We start from the raw sequence: 24,348 nt of genomic DNA, 5'->3' as shown, positions 1-24,348 counted from the left end.
TCTCCCAGAGTTACCGAGGAGTTTTGAACCTCTGTCTGAAAGCTGTTTAGGATATGTCACAACAAACGAGATATTGTCTCAGCATTGCAACCACCAAACAAAAATAGTGCAAAAATAATGATAATGTGACAAAAAGTTAAGAAAAGCCAGGGAACTCAACACGACAGACAGCTCAGATGTAAATCAAAGCATCCTGAAAAGAAATGAATTCAATGTGAGAATTAATTCCTGTTATTTTCACTTCGCATATCTATTCCAGTTTTATCTTTATATCTGATTTGTCTATCCTCGATTTTGCACATTTTCTGTACACCTGTGATCCCAGAGTCCACTTCCAAGCATTTTGGTAAAACTAACAGTCACCGTTTTTCACACAAAGAAAATTGCTATCAAAGATGGCTGTAGCAAAGTAATTAGGAGCCCACTTATCAGAGGAAAAATCCTCGGTTTGTCTAAATAGAAGTGTATTTACATTTTTGACCCCCACACTGGGAATATTTATCAAAAGAATATTCACTCCCCTGATAACGCCATTTCACTGCCTGACAATATTTGGTGGAAATATGCATGCGTATTCTGCTGGTCTGAACTTCTGAAAACCACCATGAAAATAATGACCTATCACTGTCACACACACACATATCTATTTTAAATAAGTTTTTACAAAAGTAGACCTCCAGGTTATTTTATAAAACAAGTTAAAGGGCCATTATACAGGTAGCAAAACTGAGGCAGGGAGACGCAGCATGGCACACATGGCTGCGGATGCAGGGCAGAGCAGCTCTGCCTACATGCAGACTGGGTAGCATCTCCACCATGGTCTGCACGATGCAGGAAGGATCTCACCCTGTGCATGCTCCAAACCAGCTCAGCACCCACCAGCAATGAAGCCAAAGCTCCATTATTGTTATTATTATTTATGTTACGAAGAGATGCCTGTGCAAAACTAGGTAGCATCCGAACTGCACACTCAGGTTGCAGTGGTTTGGGACGCAGTCTCAGTCCGTACATTCAGCTGCTCGTTGGGGTATGTTATTTCTCACGTCCAAAACCTGTTTGGCTTTTTCTCAGGGAATGGCTGAACACAGAGGTCTCCCTCTGAACAGAGTGTGAGGAAAAGCAGAGCAGAGCTGCTAAGACCTGGCGCAGCCTATTAAATCCGGTGACCTGAAGTGCTACTGTTTCACTGCATCTGCCCTTGTCTTTCCTAAAGCATAAAGTAACAAACCAGCTCAGATGCTCCCCACGTTTTTCTTAAAACTGAAACACTACCAGGGGAAAAGAAAAAAAAAAAAAAAAAAAAAAAAAAGCAGCTTGTTTTATTAATTGTTCTATAACCCTCCCGTTATTGAGGAAATGCCTGTAAGGAAGGTTTCCAAAGTCATCAGCATTAAGGAAAATCCCATCAGCGCAGCTCCAGCGGAGACATCCTGTGAGAGTGCTGCGGAGAATGTGGGAATGGGCTCCCAGTGCGGGTTGGGAGCCTGCCCGCCTGCCTGCAGATGTTCCCAGCCCCAGCCAGCCCCACGCCGGCCCTTCAGGAGCAGACCTCCAGCCTCTCCATTGTTCACCGCTCGCAGGGAGAGCTAGCGGCCGGGGACGTTGGAATCCCGTTCTTCGTGCTCGGCCGCGGTGCTAACCGCTGCTCGTGTGCTATCCATTCTCTCTATCCAAAAAAAAAAAAAAGCACCCAAATTCAACTTAAGGTAAGCAGCTGAAAGAGATGGCCTCCAGGTCTGTGCCCAGTTCAAGTTTAGGGATCAAAATGTGTTACGTTTTATCACAATGTATTAATGTATGCATGCAGCTATGGATTAGACTAAACACAGGCAACAATTCAATCGGATGCCTCTCTCCCAGTGTAAACAAATCATTATTAAAATTATAAAATGGGGTAACAGTTTCAAAGTAAGAGCAACATATATAATTAGATTTACTGTATTTTGAAGGCTTAAAAGGGACACAACGTAGTTCAGTCTTCCGTTCAGTAAATTCAGGCTTGATGAAAACACAAGTATTCAGCACTGCATAAACATTTGTACTGTATGATATGCAAAAGAGATACTCCATTGCTAACAAGACCCAAGTAAAATACATGTTGAAAGTTTCTTTGTCTGAATGTGTTATTCTGATAATCATATATTATCGATGTTTTAGGAGCAAATCTGTAAAAACAGACCATAGTATTGAGGGAAGAGAATTCATTTAAAATACACTTTCTGTAAGATATAGTTCAGGTCCTTTCCTTTCTTTCCTCAGACTAATCTTCAGAGCAACTAGACAGTTTCAAGAAGACTGCTACTGCTCTCTACAGTTTAAATGCATCCACTCCTTAATTACAGTCAGTAATTGACTTTGTTCTGCTCCATTCCAGTCATTCACAGGAATGCAGTTCCAAAGGCTTTGGCTGGTAAATCCCATTTAATGTGCAGGTTTCCTATCCCACTTTTATATATTACCTCCTTAGGATTTCTGATAAATGGTTCTTGGAAGGGATTGCTAAACCATATTTGCACTTTGAACAATCGAATTTTCAACACCCTTGGGAAAAGACATCAGTAAAGAATGCTAGCTTTGAGTAAACCTTGTGATTGAACAATTTATGATCACAGCCCTAAACGATGTATAACTAACAACAAGCATAAATTGCTCCATATTAAGGCACGCTAACGCAGCGTCCTTGTATTAGGCGCTGCTGAAGTAAACAGAAACTGGAGACAAAATGAAAGACAAATCTTAAAAAAAAAAAAAAAGGAAAAAGAAAGAAAGAGAAAACAAAGTGCACTAGATAGATGCCAGCTTCCATTGTGCCAGGTGCTTTAATTTTTTTTAATATTTCCTGAAATCCTTCTCCATCATTTTTGCAAAGGCTCCAATCTGGAATTAGCAAGGCCTTAGCAGGCAGAATTGTGAGGCTGCTGTCAGCAATAAATGCCCACAAGGAATGACAACTGGCATCAGCCCTCTTGTTTCCCAGAGGTGTGCCCTTCAGGTTGCTTATAGTGGAGCCAGGACTCCCAAAGTCCTTCTTTCTTGCTATAGTACCTTGGAAAAATCCCTTTGCAGGCTGACTCCTTCATCCTGAACAGTTCTACAATTGCATTACAGTCCTACTGTTCAGCGCTGATCATCTGAAAACATTGTCTCACTGCAGGTAAATGTGTGTTAAATTTGGTGCGCTGCTGGGCTGCCAACAAAGTGTGGAAAGTGGAGGGTAGGTGTAAAACACTTTTTTTGTAATATTCTGCTTGTGGCTCCTTACACATTTCTCTTGCCATCATACACAGCTGCAAATAGAGGGGCATGCCAGCATAATGCTCTGCTAAACCAATACTCAACAAGACCCCATTTTATTAAAAAAACCGATACCTATATAGCACCAATACTGTATTTGATTAATGCCATTACCATTAAATTACATAAATACCTTGCATCCCATCTGGGATCAGTATTTCCTAAAAATCCCACAAATCCTATGCTTATCCTGTGCTACGTCATGCTCTGGGACATACAATGTGCCATACGTGCTTGTGTTTCTCTAGGACTTCCAAACCTTTACAGCTCACTTGGTTCACGTCTTAAAACACCTCAGAGATTCTCCCCCCTCACGGTATATCCACACCAAAAGAACATAGGAGATCAAAGACATAAAAATGCCACAGAATAAGCCCAGGGGTTTTTGTCCACAGGCTTCCTACAAATTTTGGACCAGGGACTATTGCACTGTTGTGAAAAAAAGACATCCTTCACGGCATATCCCTTTGGTTCTTTACCAGTATACATTTCTTTTAGCTGCAGAATAGGGTTGAAGGCAATTTTAGCAGTCCTACTGATAGGCACTCTATGGAGATATGGAAAAGGGAGAAAAAAATCACACAGCAAAACAAAAATACAAAACCGTATTATTGATTCACTCACTTCAAAGTGTGCTTATGCATCTCTGGTGACTACAACTATTATTTGCAGTGATGAACTATTTTCAGACAATGCCGAGCACAAACTTTAATGCAGGAAGTGGAGAACTCTATGGGGAAGAAGAAATACAGCAAAAATACTTCAGAGTCTCTCTCCTGCAGTGAATGAGCACGGAGCGAGCAGCTTGGAAAGTGTGTGTTTCACATATGGCCCATGTGTGGCCACCAAGAACCCATCTCCCCATTCCCTATTTCAGCCAAATACTGAAAGAAAACATAGTTTATTCCCTTCTGAATGTGGAACATCCTGAAAAAATCCTGGACTATTGTGGCAGGAGCTCCTTGTATAAACTATCCCATTAGTCCAGTGTTGGATTATCGGACACTTCTAGACCGTGGAAACCCTACACTGATGCTAAATCTAGTGCAGAATCCAGTGCAGAAAACCTAAATTTTGATGTCACCTGGGACTCCCACAGCCTGTGGTGAACACTAAGTGATTTAAACTTAGATTGACAGATACCTCTGCGTGCAGAAACTCAGTAAAATGTGTTCCTCTTGTTGCACTGTGCATTGGGATTGCTGCTCTTGATATATGTAGGAAAAAAGGAAATGTGAGTCGCTGGAGCATTTCTAGCTCAAAAGCCAACACTCTTCCCCCTTCCCACTGCTTCCTTCATCTCACCTTGCTTCTTACAAGCTTTTTTCTGATCATGTTAACCATCTTGATTCCCTTAAAGAAGAGGAATCTAGGCTTTGCCTTTTTTGAGGCATTTTTGCAGGATGGGATCTAGCCATCCTACCCACGTAACACAGGACACGCCACTCTCCATCTGCATGGCAGCCACCGGGGCAGGGAAAAAAAACTAAAAAAAGGGGAAAAAAAGGAAAAAAAAGAAAGAAACTGGGTATTTTCTCTCTTTTTCAAAATGTTCTTGAAAAAATAAGAAAGGAATATCATTAGATTATAATATAGCTTGAGAATAAATACATAAAAGATAGAAACTTGTGTCCACACCCACAGCAGAAGTAGAATTAATTAAAGTTGGGAGACACTATGCTCCTTAGTGGTTTAATTATCTGGATTTGAATTAAACAGGGACAGAGATATGTAAGTTTTTAAAAACATGTCAAAAGTCGAACTGCATTTCTGAAAGTTGATCTCAAATTCTTTCTTACAGATAATCCAGTCTCTTGGCCGTGTTTATGCTGAATGAGTGAGCAGCAGAGGATAAATAAAATATCTCTCTATGCTGTACTGTAGTGAGCTGAGACTCTAATATTCAAGAAATGCAAATAGAAGAAAACAAAAGGATCAGTATGCACTTGCATTATATCCATACTGCTTCACACATCCATTATACGATTCAAGCTCTTCAAAAGAGGTAGCCATGGTTATGCTGATAGTTAAATTACTTAAAGGACTCTAAGATGTTTATGACTACCAAAGAAATTTCATTATCAAGCAGATTGTCTGTCTCATATTTCAGTCTGGCTTTACCAAGCCAGCAGTCCTTTGCATGTCGAGCAAAGTTAACACTGAAGTGAGGGAGACATATCAGCTTGGAAGAAGAGGTCTTCAACCAATGTTTCCAAAAAAAATGATATTTGTTAAAACATTTTGTGAGAAACTATCTGCCTTGTGTTCCCAATGTTGCTAGATGTTAAGTAAATATATGCTGATTGCAAAAAAAAAGTTGCTTTGGCAACTCTCTTATTAAAATGCATTTGTAACCCCCATCTGTCATGAAAGTTTTGAAAAGTTTGTTTACTTTGGATAGCCGCCTTATCCAGGGTTACCCCAGCATACAATGATAGCAGTCTTCAGAAGTTGTGTGAGGAACAAGCCACTGGGGATCCATTTTTGTTTTAATTGGCACACACAAACACTTTTCTGGTCTGTCAAAAAGATCAAGCTAATATGCATGGCGGGTGTTATATTCTCAGCTTTTGGGAGTAGTAAAGCTCCCTTTATTTAAGTAATTTAAATGATAGACTGCAAAAACTTTGCAAGTCAGAAAAATGTTTTATACCTTCTTTGGGAATATTTGTTTTAAGCAACAGAAAATGTTCTACATATCTAAAGATGTTGAACCTTATGTTATAATTACCCTGTTTCTTCTGACTCTGTAAAAATTACTGTGAAAACCGAGTATTGCAAAGAGGCAACAAACAGATCCTGTGTTTTCACAACTTCCACAATATTAGCAGTTGTAAGACCAATTGCTGCCAGATGTTTACAAGATACGTCTTCAATTGTGTAGCCTTGTAACACCGATTTGCACATCCATTTTACCTGCTTACACGAATAATTTGCTTTTTAAAGAAACCTAATGTCTTAGGTATTTCCATCAATGGCTTTGAAGTGGATTCAACAGTCTGAATTCTAGGGATGAAATTCCACAAAATAATAGGATTTTTCTTTAAGTGAAACTGTATTGCACCAGTGATAAAAAAAATATGTATATTTTTTCCAGTAAATTTCTAGGATTGAGTTCTTCAAAACACAACTGCAGTAAAACAATGAACTTTGGGACTGTTAAGAAGAAAAATGTATTTGAGCTTAATGCTTTTGCTGTGCGATGAACTCATAGTATATGTAAGTTTTTACTGAAATGCAATAATGTTAGTGAAGAGAGGGCACTGGATCTTCTCTGCATTATGAAGAAAATCTCCATCTCTCTGACTCCCTCTGAAAAATTTCAGAAGCAGAAGAACTGATCTATATCATTTGTAAGGAAGACACTGAACAGAAAGGATGTCATGATTAAAGCTGATTAAGTCCCAACAGACCAAAATTCCTTGTTGGGTTTCAAGAGATGACACTGGAGAGTCCAGAGAACCTCCCTGGAGGAGGAAAGGACCAATGATCTGCTGGGGCTATGGGCTCACTCCCACTAATTTCAAGAAATGGCTGACCATTCTCCCTTTTTTTTTTTACCATTCCACATCTATTCCTTCCTTCCTGTACAGATGCGTGAAGGAAAAACACATGCTGTTTGATGGAAGAGAAAGGAATGCTCCTGCCAGGCATTAAGACAAAGTGAGGAGATGTGGAAGTCACCACAGATACGGAAAGTGAGAAAGATGTACCCCAAAACTGATTATAGCCAAAAAGCAAGAGAGAATAATTAAGACACAACTCATGTCTGTGCATAGCGGGAAGTAGGGGAATAGACAATTGCATATTTTGTCCACAGACGAAGACTTAAGGCACTGTATGAATACCTACTGCAAGCTACTTTTCTCCTTGGGGTAATATTTTACTGTTATTGCTTTTACAATCTGAAGCCATATATTACACAGCCGCACACAGAGATATTGGCAATGGTTTCTTAGTGAAGTCCCTGTCTTTCTTAGTTTTACCAGCTGGACAAGACCTAGTGATAAATGGTCCTCCTGTCCAATTTTATATGCACGTTATAACACTTTATGATATATGTGAGCAAAACTCAACATGATAAGTCCTCCTAACAAACAAAAAAATCAAAGGGAGAATGAATGCTCTAGTTTTGGTACAAGAAAAGATATATATTTAAAATATATATGTGCAATGTGTAAAGATTTCATTTTGTTGACTCTTGTTTTAGCAAGGAATTTATTCATCGGTAGCAAAGCACTTTACAGCTACATTATTTGCAGGCAGAAGCCAGTACTGGCTTTGAGGATTTCATTTACTGACACATGTCTCCTATTAATAAGTGCTGAGATTGCACAATAAGAAAAAAAGAGATGCTGTTATAAGTATCTTTATACTTACAGTAATGTATTTGGCCATGATTATAAGTGTTTATAAAACATTCAAGAATCGTTCCTTGTCTACTTACACTAATGAGAACACCTGTTAACTTCAGGGCTGCACAGACTTATTTGCATTGAATTCAGGTTTTTGCACACTGTACATCACTTTTTGAAACAATTAGATGTTTACAGAGAAATACAGCTAAAAGAAGAACAGCAGCTTGAATGCCCTCCAGCCCAAGTCAGTGCTAATCCTGGTTTGAGTGAAAAGCAGAAATCTGCTGAATTATAATACTGACAAAAATTCAGTTAGCAGTGAGCAAAGGTGTACCTGCAAATCCTCTGATAGCAGATGTTACTTGTGGGGATTGATACCTGCTGTTGAATAAAGCATCTCTTAGAGATGAAACAGCGCTACTGAATAGGATTTTTCCTTGTTCTGTTTATCGTTTCCTTTCCATTTATGTATCTTTTTTTTTTCTTTCTTACTTAGAGCCTTTTCATGTACGGAGCATGCAGAACACGCGGTCATTTTTCAAAATAGCTGTTTATTTTATTAACTTACCAAAAGCCAGTACAACAACTCAAGAATCCTCCTACTGCTAGAGATCCAAAACACCCTCTGCCACAGAGGGTTTCATGGCCTGGAGCAAGGAGGCAGGAGGTCCTTTTCTATGAAAACAGGTCTACTGAACGGTAAGTGTAATATCCTGCTGCTACACAACCATGCCAGCTATTGTTTAAAAACAATGTAAAACATCAAAGTTCATCCAAGATCTGAACATACACTCTGCCAGCTGTGTCAAGCTCCTGAGTGTTGTAGGCAGGAAAATATAATGGTTATCATCCTTCCTTGCATACAGGGAGACAACAATGCATAACATCTTCCTTCTGTCTTTATTTGTATATAAATATTAGGATAAGCTAAGCTTCAAAATGGCTATTATATTTAAGAAGAACTACAGCAACTGAAAAGAATTCCATTACAAAAAAAAAAGTATTTAGTGTTTCAATGGAAATGATGATGTATGGACGATGTTTACAAATATATCAACAACAAATATTTTCCATTACTTGTAGCCACCTAGCTGAGATCTGAAGATTCATAGCAGAAATGAAAAAAGTTTTTTTAACAGAAAACTTTCATAGGCAAGATTATACATGCAGTACTTAGCTAAGTACTGAGGAATGTGGATACTTCAAGTCCAGGCTATAGACTATGAATATTTCTTAGCGTTTCTTTGTTTTGTCGGTCATGTCATTTTATATAATAATCAGTACCACAGCCTAGATAGTATGGAGATCCTGTTTCATTTAAAGAATATCATCTTCTAATTTCTCTAATTAGAAATTCTTGAAATCCAGAAAGTTATCATTGCATATCTCCATATTCTTATCATAGTTTCAAACAAGTTTTCCACTGCTGGAGGATGCTAGATCTTTTTCTTCAGATATTCTGGAACTGCACTGGCGGCATTGAAAATACACTGGCCTTTAAAATTATATGTTGCTCTAAGTAGTAGAGTAGTAATGAAAAAAGGTTAATCAGGATGTTATTTAAAAATATCACATAACCAAAATACCAAATGATCTTTTCACAATAGGTGTCTAAGGGGTTTTTCTAGGAAAAGAGAATATAGCTCAGAACCTGGTGAGTTTTGTATACTAGCTGAATTTATTTATCAAGCAGTAACTGAGTGAAAAGCTACTGAATTATTTGACTATGTAGCTCATGAGCAAGCCAACCTACGTTGATCAATTTTGTAATGCATTGTTTTGTAATAAATACTCATGGAATTAGAAAAATACAATAAGAGATATGTACCGTCTGTCTAAGTTGTTGAGTTACTGGTATGCACCAGGATATGTCAAATGCCAAACACCGAAAGGCATGTATATTATTTTAAAAACATGTCTGATTTTTACAAAATTTCTGAATAATGTAGCCTTTTCTCAAGTGTGAGATCATGATATACACTTTGACATCTGTCAGTCAAACTTCTGGCTAACACAATGGACAATCTGGAGGGACGCACCAGAATGTGATGTGTCATGCAGAAAAATCGAAAGACTCAATTTTTCCAAAATAAAAATCACAGCTTTTAGTTTTAAATAGAGAGAATGATTGCAAAATATTTGGCCATCTAGACTGTAAAGATTGAGGTTGGATAATCAATAACGTTTGTCGTTGAATTACCCACTGATAACAAGTAATTTCCTGCTATTCGTGAGGGGAGTTGGGAAGCAGTTTTTTGGGAATTTGGCAGACTCTCTCCCTCTTTTCTAAATATGCTGTGTCTGAAAGCCTGGTATGCTTCTCTATCACAAGCTTTGGGATGATGCAATATAGCCAAATACAGGTTTGGGGTGACAGCTCTTTCAGGAACTTAGGAATCTAAATAGAAGAGAGGCTAAAAATATACCAAATTACCAGGCAGATAAATGGCTGGGTATTTGGGTTTTGAGTCCTCCATAATCATAATACCATATTTATCTGGAGTCTTGCAACACCATGACTGTTGCTCAGCTTCTTGTCACTAATAAATGCACAGCACACGTGACAGGGAAATAAACAGAGTGTTTTAAAACACATTCCAGCCTTCTTGTCCAAAGATGTCATCGTTGCATATTAATTCAAGCCCTGTGCATGTGCCAGGAGATTCATGCTTATCCAGCACAGGAACTGGAGATACAGAAGCGCTATGACCAGAGTACCTCCACACAGGCCTTGATCCTCATGGGCTCTGCCCTTCCCACCACCTTATTATAGGCACCAGATGCACTATCAGTCTCATTGAAGCAAATGGCACATGGCAACTAAAAAGTAACATCCAGCCAGTAAGAAATATTTTAAACTGCCAGGTAAAATGGAAAATCGAAAGTAAAATGGATTTTCAGACTTTAGCTTCTGAAAGAGTTAGACTTTATTTTTTAATTTTTTAATTTTTATTTATCGTAGTCCTGCCAATGACCAAGTCCTTATACCACTCCCCAGCCAGGAAAACAATTCAGAATGTTATCAGATCCTTGAGATTCACAAATGAAATGGAGAAGCCACTTCCCAGGGATCTGGGGCACTCGCTCATTAGACCATTGCTGGAAGAGCTGACTCTATCACTCATGTCTGTGAGCAGAGATGTGTAAGCAAGTTTGAACTATAAACAGAACCAATTACATCAACATTTCCAAACACTTTCAAGAATAAGACTGAAAGGTTTTGTTTGTTTTGCAAAACCGTGATCCTCTATGCTAATAAGTCTAAAATTTGATTAAAAGAATAACATTCAAAGCCAAACCTGGCAGTACAGCTTCTTATGTGCTTCTCTTTCATCTGCTGGAAGATGGTAGCCCTGATTCAGCAAGGTACTTCATTAAGTAACATGCAACTTCCAGAATACAAGCACTTGCACTGTTTTCAGTCACAAGATTGAAATGAGTAAATCAGTCAGAACAAAAATAGCAGAAAAGTTATATTTATTCCCAGAGTGAATATTTCAGGGAACAAAAGACATGTTAGTGACAGTCAGTAAGAGCTGCATGTAAATTAACAGCAGAACCACAAGAAACACAACTAGCTGTCCCTTGTAAAACTCACAGCAAAGGAAGCTATATCCTTCTAGCCCTACTGGGTGAAGAGAATGGATTATTAAGACAAAGCAAAACCAAACATAAAACAACCACCACCAACAAAAATCCCACCTGATGGGAAACTGATGTTCTTCACTGTTACACGCGAACCCAAACTGGTAATTTTATCATAGAATTATAGAATCATAAATGTAGGAAAAGACCACTAAGTTCATCCAGTCCTGCCATCAACCCACCCCCACCATGCCCACTGACCACATCCCTCAGTGCTACATCTCCATAGTTCTTGAACACCTCCAGGGATGATGACTCCATCATCTCCCTGGGCAGCCTGTGCCAGTTTCATTCAGAAAAAAAATATATATATATCTACTTGAAGAACACAGTATCAGGAAAAGAATAGGATTTTTATCTATCTCTGGTGATAATAATCAAGACATTGTCACATCAGAATGAAAAACTATGAGAAAAATAATAACTAAGAAATTATACCTAGTCTTCAGCTAAACTTAGTTGCCAATCTTCCCCACAGCTCATTCATTTCCTTCTGAGAATGGATGAACTTATTCCCCATCACAACCAAGCTCACAATGTCTAAGATTAACTAGAAGTCACTCATTTAGAAAATGACCTTAGAATTAAGCCATAAATTAGACTGTCAGAACTTGAGAAATAAAAGACCAAAAAAAATCCCAAACAACTGCTGAGAGTTTGAGGGTTTTAGAAATTCAGTGATACCATTTCATCTCTTACTTAAATGTAAACACGCTGAGACTGAAACAAGGCGGTAATAATACACAGAAATACATGATATCTGAATAAACAAGCAAGAAATGTTACTATAGATGAGCATTTATCAAAACTCTCATGTAGCAAAGAAAGAGCACTGATGGCTCTATATTACTTAGGAAAGCTGCCGTTATCTTGAGAGAGAACAGGATTCCATTTTCACGCTTAAATCTGAATGATAACTCATTCCCGTTTTTCACTGCTTCTGCTCGTTGACGGGTCATTCACCTCACTACTGTCATGCATTACAAAAATTAGCAACCAAGAAAACGAATCTAGATTGTTTCATACTTTTGAACTTGCTCATTTGCCTCTATGCTCCGTTTCCTACTAAAAACCCTTTCGATGCATCTCTGCACCAACTTCGCAGCCGACACGGAGCAAGAGAGACGGAGAACCTTGCGAATTTTCCCAATGTATCAGACTTACAGAAACACCTGTGCTAAATAACTTTGTGCTGAGCTACTGTGAAAAGCTGCAGTGTTAAATCACAGCAATCACAGTTTCTTATTTTTCACTGCATTGGTTACTCTCCTGCTAGAATCCTCCGAGCTGTTGTACAGAGCATAAATGGTACCCATTTTAATCTTAGTGCCTTCCTCCTTATTTACAATGTTAAAGTCACAAATTTATTTAGCTGGGAGTATCATTACATCAATATAACTGGAGTTGAGCAGTGCCTTTTAAGTTGAGAAAAGATCTGTTTACAAATGCCTTCCCTTTCTGAATACAAACCATTTGCTCACTGACCACTATCGGAAGATAAGATGGGATGAGGAAAATCCTTTAACACATTTGATTTGACTCAGGTTTGAAAATGTTATTTCGTTTCTTTAAAAAGATCCCAAGTACAGTATGTAAGGACCAAACTACTGCAAAAATAAATAAGCTTGGAAAGTCACAGTAGATCCACCCCTTATTCAGGGCTATAGACCTTATGTGTGTAAAAGCTCTGCTTTCCACTTTACAAGGAAACAGTGCCCTTAAATCTACAGAAAAAAACTTCAAAAAGATGCATTTGCATGTATGCAGAGCTCTTTATGGGCTTTGTGTTAATTATTAGATGGAAGACTTGTTCAAACAAAGTACTGACTCTACTAATGGAGATCAGAGAGACAGTAAAGCTACGCAAATAGGTAGAAAAAGATGCAAATAGTGTTTTTTGTCAGAATTATCTCACTTTGCCCATCACTCTCCCCAGAAATAAAGAATCTGGGAGCAGGAAGCTGTCCAATATCCGCACACAGCCAGCATTCAGCATCACACGCCCACTATCAACAAGGTTTCCCCTTTTCCAACTGTAACCCCATTACATGTGCTTCTTGCCGACACAAACCATCCTGCAGTGCTGTTACAAGAGTAGCCCAGTAAAGTGGGAAAGGAGCTGCTGATGATAATGATTCATCTCCTGAGATGTCTGCATCAGTCAGATTGGAGGCTGGAGATATGTTTAGATACTACACTCAAGATAGAATGAGCCTAAAAAAGCATTTGCTTAGCCAAACCTTTTGAAACTAGGGGGAAAAAAAGAAGAAAAAAAAAGTTGTTGGAAATTTACTACTCTTTGTTGTAATCAGAATTTTAAGTAATCCCTGATTTTCACCAGACTCAAGTCAGGAGGGCACAACTCATGGTATTTAAATTAAGCTCCCACATCATTTTGTGGCAACACAATATTTTATGGCAGTGAGTGCAAAACACACCAGCAGCACCATTATAAACTTTGAAACGTTTTGAAGAATATTAAGCACCAACTGCGCTGCCAATAGTGTTTTAAGTACAAAACGTAGGAAACTAAAATTGTGCAAGCAACCATTTCCCACACAAGTAGTTCCAATGATTTCAGACAAGAGCCATAACTGCTCTGAAGATTGCAGAATGGGATTCTTGAAAAAGTGTATGAAAAAGTACTTTCCAGTGCAAAGAAGGTAGCAGCATCCTGACTCGTGTTTAGGTAGGTTGGTCTGCGTTCTTATGCTTCTTGTTTGCTACCTGCACAAAGCATGCTTCAAATGTATAATTCATACATGGATAAAGTGAGAATTTCAGTGTTTTTCTTTCACTAAAAGCCTATTGTGAATGGCCCCTGAACAACTCTCCCAGCCAGGTAATTTAAACAGCAGAAAAGATAGGCAGATATGTTCTTTTCAACCAAGTCCCAAGGTGGCTCTCAATTAAGAAAAACAATTGACTGATGTTTCTCTTTCTGCTGCCAGGAAGCTCTATGGAGTATTTCTAGAGCTTTTCCTCCACTCTACCCAACATGTGGGCTCAGTGTCAAGCTGTGAGTTTGTAAATCTTTTTCAGCACTTATCAGAGCTCAACATGAATTATGGTATTGCCAAATCTGCTTTATGCAGTTGTGTTGTTTTTTTTTTACACTAGAAGAAAACGTACAGTTTTCTGGTCAAAAAGAAACGCCTGCATACTTTCAATGGGAAAATGTAGGCAATTGTGATTGAATCCCAGAAAAAAAATATTTCCCCTTCATCCTGTGTTTACTGCCTTTAAACTTTGGAAACTTCTGAACAAGCTCTCGAGCTCTCCGTGGTGCTCATAGTTTCTCTCTGTACCTTTATTCCTGAGATCTTATTAACTAAGACTTCATGAATGTAATGCATGTTTGAAAACCACTGCTGTTCGGGGGGATGATCTGTCTTAAAATGCGTGCTAATCTTTAGCAAAATATCTTCCTTTTTGTAGTGTATCACTTAGCACGGTACATAAATCAGCCCTTTTGTTGAGGGCTAATAAAGTTTGTGAGTGTGCATGCGCGCGCGCGTGTGTGCGATTTAATACCATTATAATAATATTATATGGCAGGCAAAAATATAATGAAAATGATAATTTGCCAAAAAGATTTAAAAAACACTGAGGTGTTACCTATCAAAAGTTCTCCTTCTGTCTATGATACAGCACAGATTGCAATCGTGACAGTAAATCTGGTGCTATTGTTAATGCCATGGCACTTTGGTTTTTGGCTTGCTTCAGTCCAATCTGTGACATGCTTGTGAATATCTTTCTTCTGTTCTGTCTGTATGGCATATGGATTTCTGGGATACAACGTCAGACCTATCCACATAACAAGTGTTCAGAGCACCTTATCATTTTAAAAAGCCAATTACTCAAAAAGACAAATGTGAAATGTTTCACATTTAATGATGAGCAAATCTGCAAAACAAATGCAATTTTGCTTCATTTGAAAAAGTTTAGTTTAACTGTAAATATTGCAATGGAGTCCCTAGCAATACACACCACGGGTAGGGACGGGCTCATTTTATGCATATTGTACATCATCACTGTCACTTAAATCTGCAAGATTTTCCATGCTAAGATGTTTTAAATAAATAGAAAGAAATGAGATACAAAAGACTGAAATATAGGCTGCTGAATAGACTGTAAAAATGTCACTGCTAACACTGAGTATTGGACACTTAAAAAAAAAATATTTTGAAAGTCTCACCCAAAAAAACGAAAACTGCATATGCCTGCAGAGGTAAAGGTCAGTAATGAAACAATTAACAGCAAAAATACCAATCCATTTTTTAGAAATATTTGTCAATACATAAAGAATGTTTTGTACTGCACATAAGTGCTCAATTAATCCTGGATTAGCGGCCGTATGTCATATTCCCAGACTGAAATGATGTCAGCTGAAGAACTTAAATACACACCGGTTCAAAGCAAGATTCTGTAAGGACTTCAGGAGAGCAGAAATTGCTACTTTCTGGTGCGGTACTAACAGAACTCACAATTCAACGGGAGCCATAGGAATATGCATAATATATATGCTGTGCCACTGGGGTCAAAATACAGCACAGTAAATTTATGCCTACGGGTGTACAAAATACATGTGCCCACGTATACCAGCTAGTGCTAAAGATAATGTAATGATTTTCAGTTATCTCCAGCGAAGGTGCTGAGCACCGGAGAAGAAATTAAAGTGATTATTGTTAATGTAGTGGTATATTGGGCTTAAAGACTTGCAGAACAGCGGTGTTAGTGACAGCAAGGAAAATGGGCTTACCTACAATATTTCCAATATATGGGAAATGTGTACATAGATTTTAATACTGAAGATTGGTGGTGACTAATTTGATTTTTAAAACCCACTCAACTAAACTGAGAAGGCTGGTAACAAAACACTGCATAACATGGGAAACCGAATGCAGCTGGCACCGGTAATTTTAGAAGAAACTAATCGTGATATTTATAACATCGTGCAGCAAGCGGAATAGTTTTACCAGGCTGGGAATGTTGAGATAGAAAAAAAGTTCACCTTTCAGCTATTGTGCTGCACTTCTACGGCACTAAAAAATCTGAAATCAGACCGTTGCAATGAAAACGTTATTATGCCATACAGCCATTGGAATACCTCGCTTAAACTGCCTCTGCATGCACTGTATTTTTATATTAAATTTTTGTAATCCAGCTCAGGGATTTCGTGTGTACAGCTGAAAAATCAGCTCATAAATTATATTTAGCAAGACAGAAAATATGCTGAGTTGTAACATTAGATAAAACCCTTATTTTAAATACATTCCCTTTTTTTTTCTTCTTTTTTTTCTTCTTCTTTTTTTTTTTTTTTTTAATTTCAAGGGGTTTCAATTTGGGGTTTCATGTTTTTTACCTGTGGAATGTGAATTATAGTGAACTAATAACTGATACAAAAAAGAGGGTATTTTACCCTTAATCCTGGGAACAGCTGTAACAATAATTCCCCAAATATTTTTTGCCATTGCTGCGCAATAATAAGCATAAGCGTGCATAGAAACCCAAAAGAGAATGCAATTTAGCTCACAATTTCATTACGGTATTTAATTTCCACAATTTTGGATTGTAAGGGTAAAACAAACATTTGTAAAGCATAATAGACCAAATCATTTCATAAGCTGAACCACACAATGTGTGTCACTCCAAGTGATTTACATCAGAGGTTAATTTTCACCGGTATCTGTAACGTTCAGGAGCAACGAAGGTACAGCAATACACAATTTTAAAATGTACAGCCTTAAGAAAGGTGGAGATTTTAATTTGCTGCGGGCTGTGCAAATGTTTTGCGTGGTTTTCTGCTCGGTGTTTTTGTTGTGCTGCTTCTCCCTTGCACACCCACTCACCAACTCCAGCGCCGCGTTTCCGATTTGAATGAAGTGAAAAGCTCAATGGGTAATTGTCAAAGTCAGTTCATTTCTCCCACTTTCTCACCAGAACCAAATAAAGGCACGGGAGTCTCCTGCTCTTCACAAACACCCCTAAATCAGCGGCAGCCACCTGAAGCTACCAAAGAGCACAGCCGAATCTCTGGGATGCGATCTGCCTTTGGAACTGCACGGATACACTTGGGAGCCAGCACATTTTTCTCAACTTTTCGGGTTTGGGTGTCCAAGCTGCCCGCAACCGAGCTCCTGCAAAAATCTGTTTATGCACATGATCTCTGCTAGCCTTACCAAAAAGAAATGTCAGTAATAATCAAGCGCGGGCGCTGAATGAAAATCCCAAGTAGCTATCACTCACAGAGCGCTCGGTACAAAAGTGTCAGCGTTACATCCCCAGACTGGGGCTGGTGCGGCAGAACGAGGAGCTGGGAGGGAAGCAGACAGCTCTCCACTACGCTACTTTCACCCCGTTAATCTCGCCTGTGCTTTGTCCCGGATTTCTTGCTGCTTTATTTTTAACCTCCGCTACCTTGTGGGAAGTGGGCTGCACAGGGGGTGCTCGCAGGCAGAGCTCTGATGTTGCAGATGGATGCAAAGCGCTGTTAAATGAGAGATTTAAGAAGGACTTTTTCAATTTACTTTGAGCTTAATCTGAAGTGGTTTAATCACAGCTTGTACACATCTTCTTAAAAATTGTTCTGAGGGGGGAGAAGTAATAATCATGCAGGAAATCATCACGACAGATGCTGGTCCCCGTGATCCCATTTACGCTTCACATTATTAATGACAACCTATCTGGGCAATACCTGTGTCAGTAAGGTGTCAGGTGGTCATTTGGCAAGACACAATAGGAAGGAATCAGATCAGCATTGCAAAAATGGCTCACTTACTTTTCTTTTTCCTTTTTTTGTGTGTTTAGAGGGTTTTTTCTTTTTTCTTTTTTTTTTTTTTGCACCTGTTATTCTAAAATTTCTTTCAGTTACATTTCAAAACACTACAGTTGGGATCTCCTTGCCAACCTGAGATGGCATAAGCCTGGGTAACAGAACAAAATGTGAGAAGGTCCTTCTGTCTTTAACGCCTGTTCACCAATGAATCAGCCTCCAATTAATCTGTTTCTTCAGTAGGAGTTTAATAAAAGTCAAGCACACACATGTTCAGTCTTGTTTAGTATTAAAGCTGTGTTAACATTATCTGCCTAGCCAGGTCAAAAATCTTATATAATTAAATGCCAGAAACCATTTCAGAATTTTAAGAGCTTTACAATTTTCTGTAAGTAATTGATTATGCAAGGCAGGGTAGTTTAAATTTAAAACAGGATAGTGATGAGTGTGATGTCACTTTTCATTACATATTTCAGAAAAGTTTGTTTCATCGCCAAACTACACACAGAACCTAACTTATTAGATTTGCTATTTTGCATTTTTATGAACCAGAAAAAAAAAAAAAATCAGCAATCCAGATTTCCTTTCTGCATCATGAAATACAAACTGAGTAGGTTGCACACATCCCAGATTCCCACACTGTCAGTCAGGCTACGTGCTACCATCGCAGAGTAGATTTTACCCTACTCAGCTGTGCCTGAAGCTTGGTGCGGAAAAGGAAGGTATTGTCATAGCGGGATGATAGTACATCACTCCCTGGGGGAAGTGAGAAGGAAGTGGAACCCATCAGGCCACACAAAGAGTTAAATAACGACAGTTTTGGGTCTGAATGATACATACAGCTCAATCTAGGCAAGCAGCCTAGGAAATACGTGAGGAAAGTCTTTGCTCCAAATAAATACAAGGTCTGCGTACTGATTAAAGTTCGGCTGTTCACGGTTCCAATGTACCTCTGGGTTTCGACTGACAAAAATGAGGTTGAGAGAGAAATAAAAGCAGGAAAAAACAATATGTAAACATCACAAAATACGTATTTATGAAAGGACAGATCACCTCTAAAATCATCTGCTCTTCATATTCCGGTTCATGGCTCCACAGACACCACTTCTAAAGGAAGTCAAGAGAAATTTCATTCCTTCTACTATCAGGCATTCAGCTGAAGATGGGGCTTTGGGCACTGTACTTCATCCCTAGTCCCTCTCAAGGAGACAGAGGTGGCACTGAAAGGCTCCCTTTTTCTCATCCCATGCCTGTAAACCAGATCTACTGCAGACCTCCGCACACACAGTCTTCAGAAAGAAAAATTCAAAGGTCTTAGATCAAGATACCACCCCTCCCAAGCACAAGGACAAAGAGAAGGAAGTTGAGCGTATATGTTTACATGAAATTAGCTTGTAACTTTTAAATTTCAAATTGTAATGACTAGTAAAAATACAAAAAAAAAAGTTGTAAAAAAAGAGTCAGACACATATGAAAGAGCAGGAATGAAAAAAAGTGATTAAAAATAGAGCTACAGAGAACTACGGATGCTTATAGCAATGGAGGACAGCCAGCTTTGGATAAACAAAGACAATTATGGAAGTGGCACTGTAAAAATAGGTCAGTTATACAGATACGTAGAAATTAATATGATGGAAATGATTTAACAAGCCAATGTATTGTACTTCTTATTGTGCCATGAACATTAAGCTAGGGAAAAGGTGCTAAGGTGGTAGAAGGAAAGTGATGTATAAAAAGACAAATCAATACAATAAGCACAGACCAGCATGAGAGCAGAAATAAAGACAACGGAAAACAATAGTGTTTTTAGTACAGTTACCCTATAAAATAAAATCAATTGATACACAGGTAAAGGAAAAAGCAGTGGTCACAGCAGATTGAAATCCAGGCAGGTATCAGATTAATGATAACAGACAACTCAGTTCGCTGTCAGTAGGGCTGGACTGCCCGAATAATCTACAGGACTGAAAGAAAGGAGCTCCACACTAATAAAGCAAATAATAGTGTAAAAATGTCAGACAAGTCTAAACACAAAGGGAAGCAGCCCTTCGATCTCTTTTATCTTGGCAAGCTTACGCTCTGCAACTCTCAAATATACAAGTTTTTGTTACTTTTTATTAAAAACCTGATTAGACTAATAATTTTCAGTTCCCATGACACGGACATCTGGTAGCCATGGCTAATAGAAAAAAGGCAGATGTCAAAGAACTTTAATTATGACCTGAAATGACTCCTAATGTTCTGTTATTTGGTCTGTGCAAACAGAAAATGAAGGAAGGCAGTTTTGAGATGTGAGCAAATGAGACTGCTGAACATGTTTTTAGGCTTTGTCCATGTATGCACTTAAACCCAGTTCTTCCCTGGTATACCAACCACTGGTAAAACCTTTTCTTTGTAATTTGCTTATTAAAAGCATCCTCCAATTTTTTTCTGTTCCTCTATTTTTCTATACTCATTTACTTAAATTCAAGAAACCTTTTTTTCAGCTTGTTTTTAAAGTAATTAAATTGAAAAGGAAAAGTCTGCAAATAAATGACTTGGTTTCAACTAGCGATCGTTATAAAATAAAATGACCATTCTAACAAAAATACATTAATTCGATGCTGTGTCTGCTGCCCTCTTGATACAAGGACATCTGGTGATCTGGGCAGTGCATTTGCTGTGGTGGTACGTGAACTTTACTTTAGGATTAGAACAAAAATGGCAGCGTCATAAATATCTCCACCATCCTTCAGAGAATAGCAGGCAACTTCCTGAACTACAGTAATGAAACATTGCTGTTTTAAAGCGAATTTTAAGGAGAAGGAAAGAAACTCTGTCTCTTTTGACTTAATCAGAATGTTGTGCTCAATGTGTTTTTTTTATAGCTCTGTTAAAGCTTTAACAAACCCTTTGCACACGTGTGCAAGTGTGGGTATGATTACTGCCCATCTCCCTCCCATTGGGATTGGGCAGATTTCTCCCCACTGATGCCTCACTTGTTTCCTAGGAGGCGAAATTCCAGCAAGTCAGTGGCACTAACTTCTCCTTTTCCTCACCGAGGAGAGGATGAACACTCTCACTGTGATGCAATTTCTTAATTCTAGGGACTGCAGATGCTGCGGGGTGACCTGTTCCCCTGCAGAGTGGCAATGCTCAGAGCATTCCCCATCACCCTATCAGGGGTGAGCTCTGAATTAAATGAGCTGACCCAACCACGGTGAGCAGCAGGGCGAGAGATAAATAAAGCACGGGGTGCCTCGGGCCTGAGCTCCACAGCTCTGAATCTCTTTGCATGGCTTTTCCAGGGTCTCCGTTAACAGCCACCGCTTCCTAAATTATGTCCTGACAAGTCCCCGTCACCAGTGTTAAAATATATAGATGTATATAAGGGATTGTGTGTTCACTGCGGGATGGCTGTGCAAGGAGCACTGCTGAAGCAAAGCATTCCTATTTGCTCCTAAATGGAACAATGTGATTAATACTCCTCTAAATGAGGATGTTAATGAGGAGAATGTGCTGGCAAAAAGAAAAGTCTCAGACTTTGTATTAAAAAGATATATTTCTAAAACAAAAATAGTTTTAATACTATTCCCATGCCACTTCTGAAAATAATTTTAACCCTGCAAAAAGGAGGAAAGACAGACAGACTCGACCCCAAAGGAAGACTCTTTGGGGGAAATGACATTTTCCTACAGTACCATAAACACAGTCAGACCTCACAAAAGTATCACATGGGTACGAATCGACAACGGTAACATATTTCGCTGCAGTTAATTATCCTGATTTATCCCAAGAAACTAGGTTTTAGGCTGTAATCTGTGAGGAAATCTGCTGTTCTAGTCCTAAATCCTTCCCTCAGCCCGGTGATTATCAACCACATTTTTGTACAGGAGGGAATTAATGCCACATACCGCCTAAGCAGCTTTCGAGTCAAAGGGCCCAGACCTGTAATAACTTCGGGGCGCAGTGCCGGCGGGACCGGGTGCCCCACTGCGAACCTCTGCCTTGTCCCCCGGCCACGCACCCCCGGCACCGGCCTTACAATGCAACCTGATTTTCCCATCCAGCAACAATCAATACGGCTTTAGAATTCGACAACAAGCAGCCTTTTCAGAAAAATAATCGTGTTTGCGGTAAAGGGCCGCGCAGAAAACGGAGGTAATTTTGCTTGTGCGGCGACTCGAGTAACATTTACATTTAATTTCGTTATTAAACACAGTAATTTGGGTGTTGCATAGATGCGTGCACGCACTTTGCAGAATGCCGCTCGGAAAACCCAAACAGGGCTTTTGTTGGAACTGGGAAAGTGAACTGGGAGGAGGGAGGGGAAAAGGGAAAAAAAAAAAAACAAAACAAAACCAAAAACAACAACAACAAAAAAACCCAACTATCCAGAGCCATGCATTTATTCAAAAGCATTTCAATCTGTGTGCACATCTTCATCACTTCAGTGATAATTAAATCTGGGAATCACAGGTGATGTCCTCACACAGTCTCTGCGCCGGGCTCCCACCGGGCCAATGAAGCGGGGCTCCCTGCGAGGCCTGTTAGCACAGATCAGGTGGTAATGTGGAGGGACAGATGAGCGGGAGCTGACAGATGGCAGGATGACCTGGAAAACCTGCCCCCTTTTCTGGGATCAGGCAGCAGCTGACAGGTATTATTTCATAAAATAACGTCTAAAAGGAATCGCCAGGGTCTTCGCATTAATCTGAGGCTGCAACCAGCCATGTAACGTTTATGTCAGAACAAATCTGTCTCTATGCAGGAGAAGGAAAGTGGTTTTTGATGAAGTTGTTCATAAATTTTAATATAATATGCCTGATGGTGTCAGATATAGTCTCATATCTCTTTTATATTTAAAAGCTCTAGTGAAACATAGAAATATTCAATCTCCAACAAGCTACTTTTAAATAACTAAAAAGTTAACCAAGGATACCTTACTGCTCTTCCCCATTTTCAATAAAGAATTTGCATGCGTAATTTCCATGTTTTTAAATGAAAACATCTCAATTGCACGAAATCCTTTTTGTAATTGGTGCTAAACAAAGGCACCGCTAACGCTTCTGCAAAGTTGTTTTACAGCAACAAATGAAGAACTGACACAGGGACATAAAAAGCAGCCTTATGCAGAGCTGCTTATCAGCCACAACTTAATTAAAAACACCTTTAAAATAAATATATTTTTTTTCTCTTTAAAAACTTGGGCTACGTCTGCTCGGAGGAGGGAAGCATTCCATTAAAACACCCTCTCCAGACAGATGACATTTGAAAGTTGAGGCACAGATGAATATTTGGGGAATTCAAACACCTGGATCGGGTCTGGGCTTGCCAGCCCTCTGACTCTTTTCTAAAGCAGAGAGAAACAAGGTCGTGTTTCCCACCTCATTCCCTCCTAAACGGTACCAGCTAGTTTAGCTAGACCCTGATAAATTCAAGACTCGGTAATCAGCATTAATATGCAAGCAAGTATCAATCCAAAACCTGCTAATGAAAATGATTACACTGTTATATTCATTTGAATCTTACAAGAGCTACTGACGGGCATTTACCAGCAATATGCATGTTTTGCTGCCTTCGCAGTGCCACCTTAAAGACCCCTTGTTCACTTTTTTCTCTTTTTTTTTTTGTCTTTTAGTTGTAGAGAATCACCTGCTTAAATATCTCTAAGGGTACTAGTAAAAAAGAAAAACAACGTACATAACAGATGCGCGAGTGAACCTTGGGATGAATGTATTATGGATACAGAACCATCATCACACACCTCATAATCACATTTTCACCTGCCCATCTGGTGCAGACCTGTGGCTTGTTAGTAATGCACTCAGATACAGCAAAATGTGCTTATCTAAAAAGAACAATTAAGCAGAATCTCAAACAGTGCACTTAGTGCAATCGGCGAAGAAAAATTGAACGGAAGAAAACAGACAAGGCATCTTGTGCTTTGAAAGGTATGTGCCAAGCTTCCACAGCTGCAAAAGTAGGATGAAAAGTGCAAGTCTTTCACTGAAGTTTAATGAAAGTACAATGCCTTGTTTTAAAAGGTCCTAAAATGGGAACGTTTTGGCATAGTACCCTCCATTTATTTACTAGGTAAGCACAGAAGAAGGAAAGGCAATACAAGCTTCACCTCCAATGCACTGTAACAGGTCTAAGTCATGACTGGAGAAATCAACTTTAGGCTCAAAAGGTTGATTCACTGCAATTTGGACTTGTAGTCATGATTTCACAGTATTGACACTTCTCAAATATATGTCAAGTTATCCTTGCACTGTAACCAGAACATGATGACTT

The 24,348-nt window shown here is 38.9% G+C and overlaps 1 protein-coding gene across 3 annotated transcripts in view; it reads right to left on the bottom strand.

Moving 5' to 3' along the window:
* ARHGAP15 (Rho GTPase activating protein 15) overlaps positions 1–24,348 on the bottom strand; it is a 317,669-nt gene that overhangs the window by 156,625 nt on the left and 136,696 nt on the right. The window lies entirely within an intron of this gene.

This window comes from Numida meleagris, chromosome 5 (genome assembly GCF_002078875.1).
Source record: "Numida meleagris isolate 19003 breed g44 Domestic line chromosome 5, NumMel1.0, whole genome shotgun sequence".
NCBI classification, from domain to species: domain Eukaryota; kingdom Metazoa; phylum Chordata; class Aves; order Galliformes; family Numididae; genus Numida; species Numida meleagris.
Note: the sequence above shows the minus strand (reverse complement) of the source record. Positions and strands in the feature narration are given on the sequence as shown.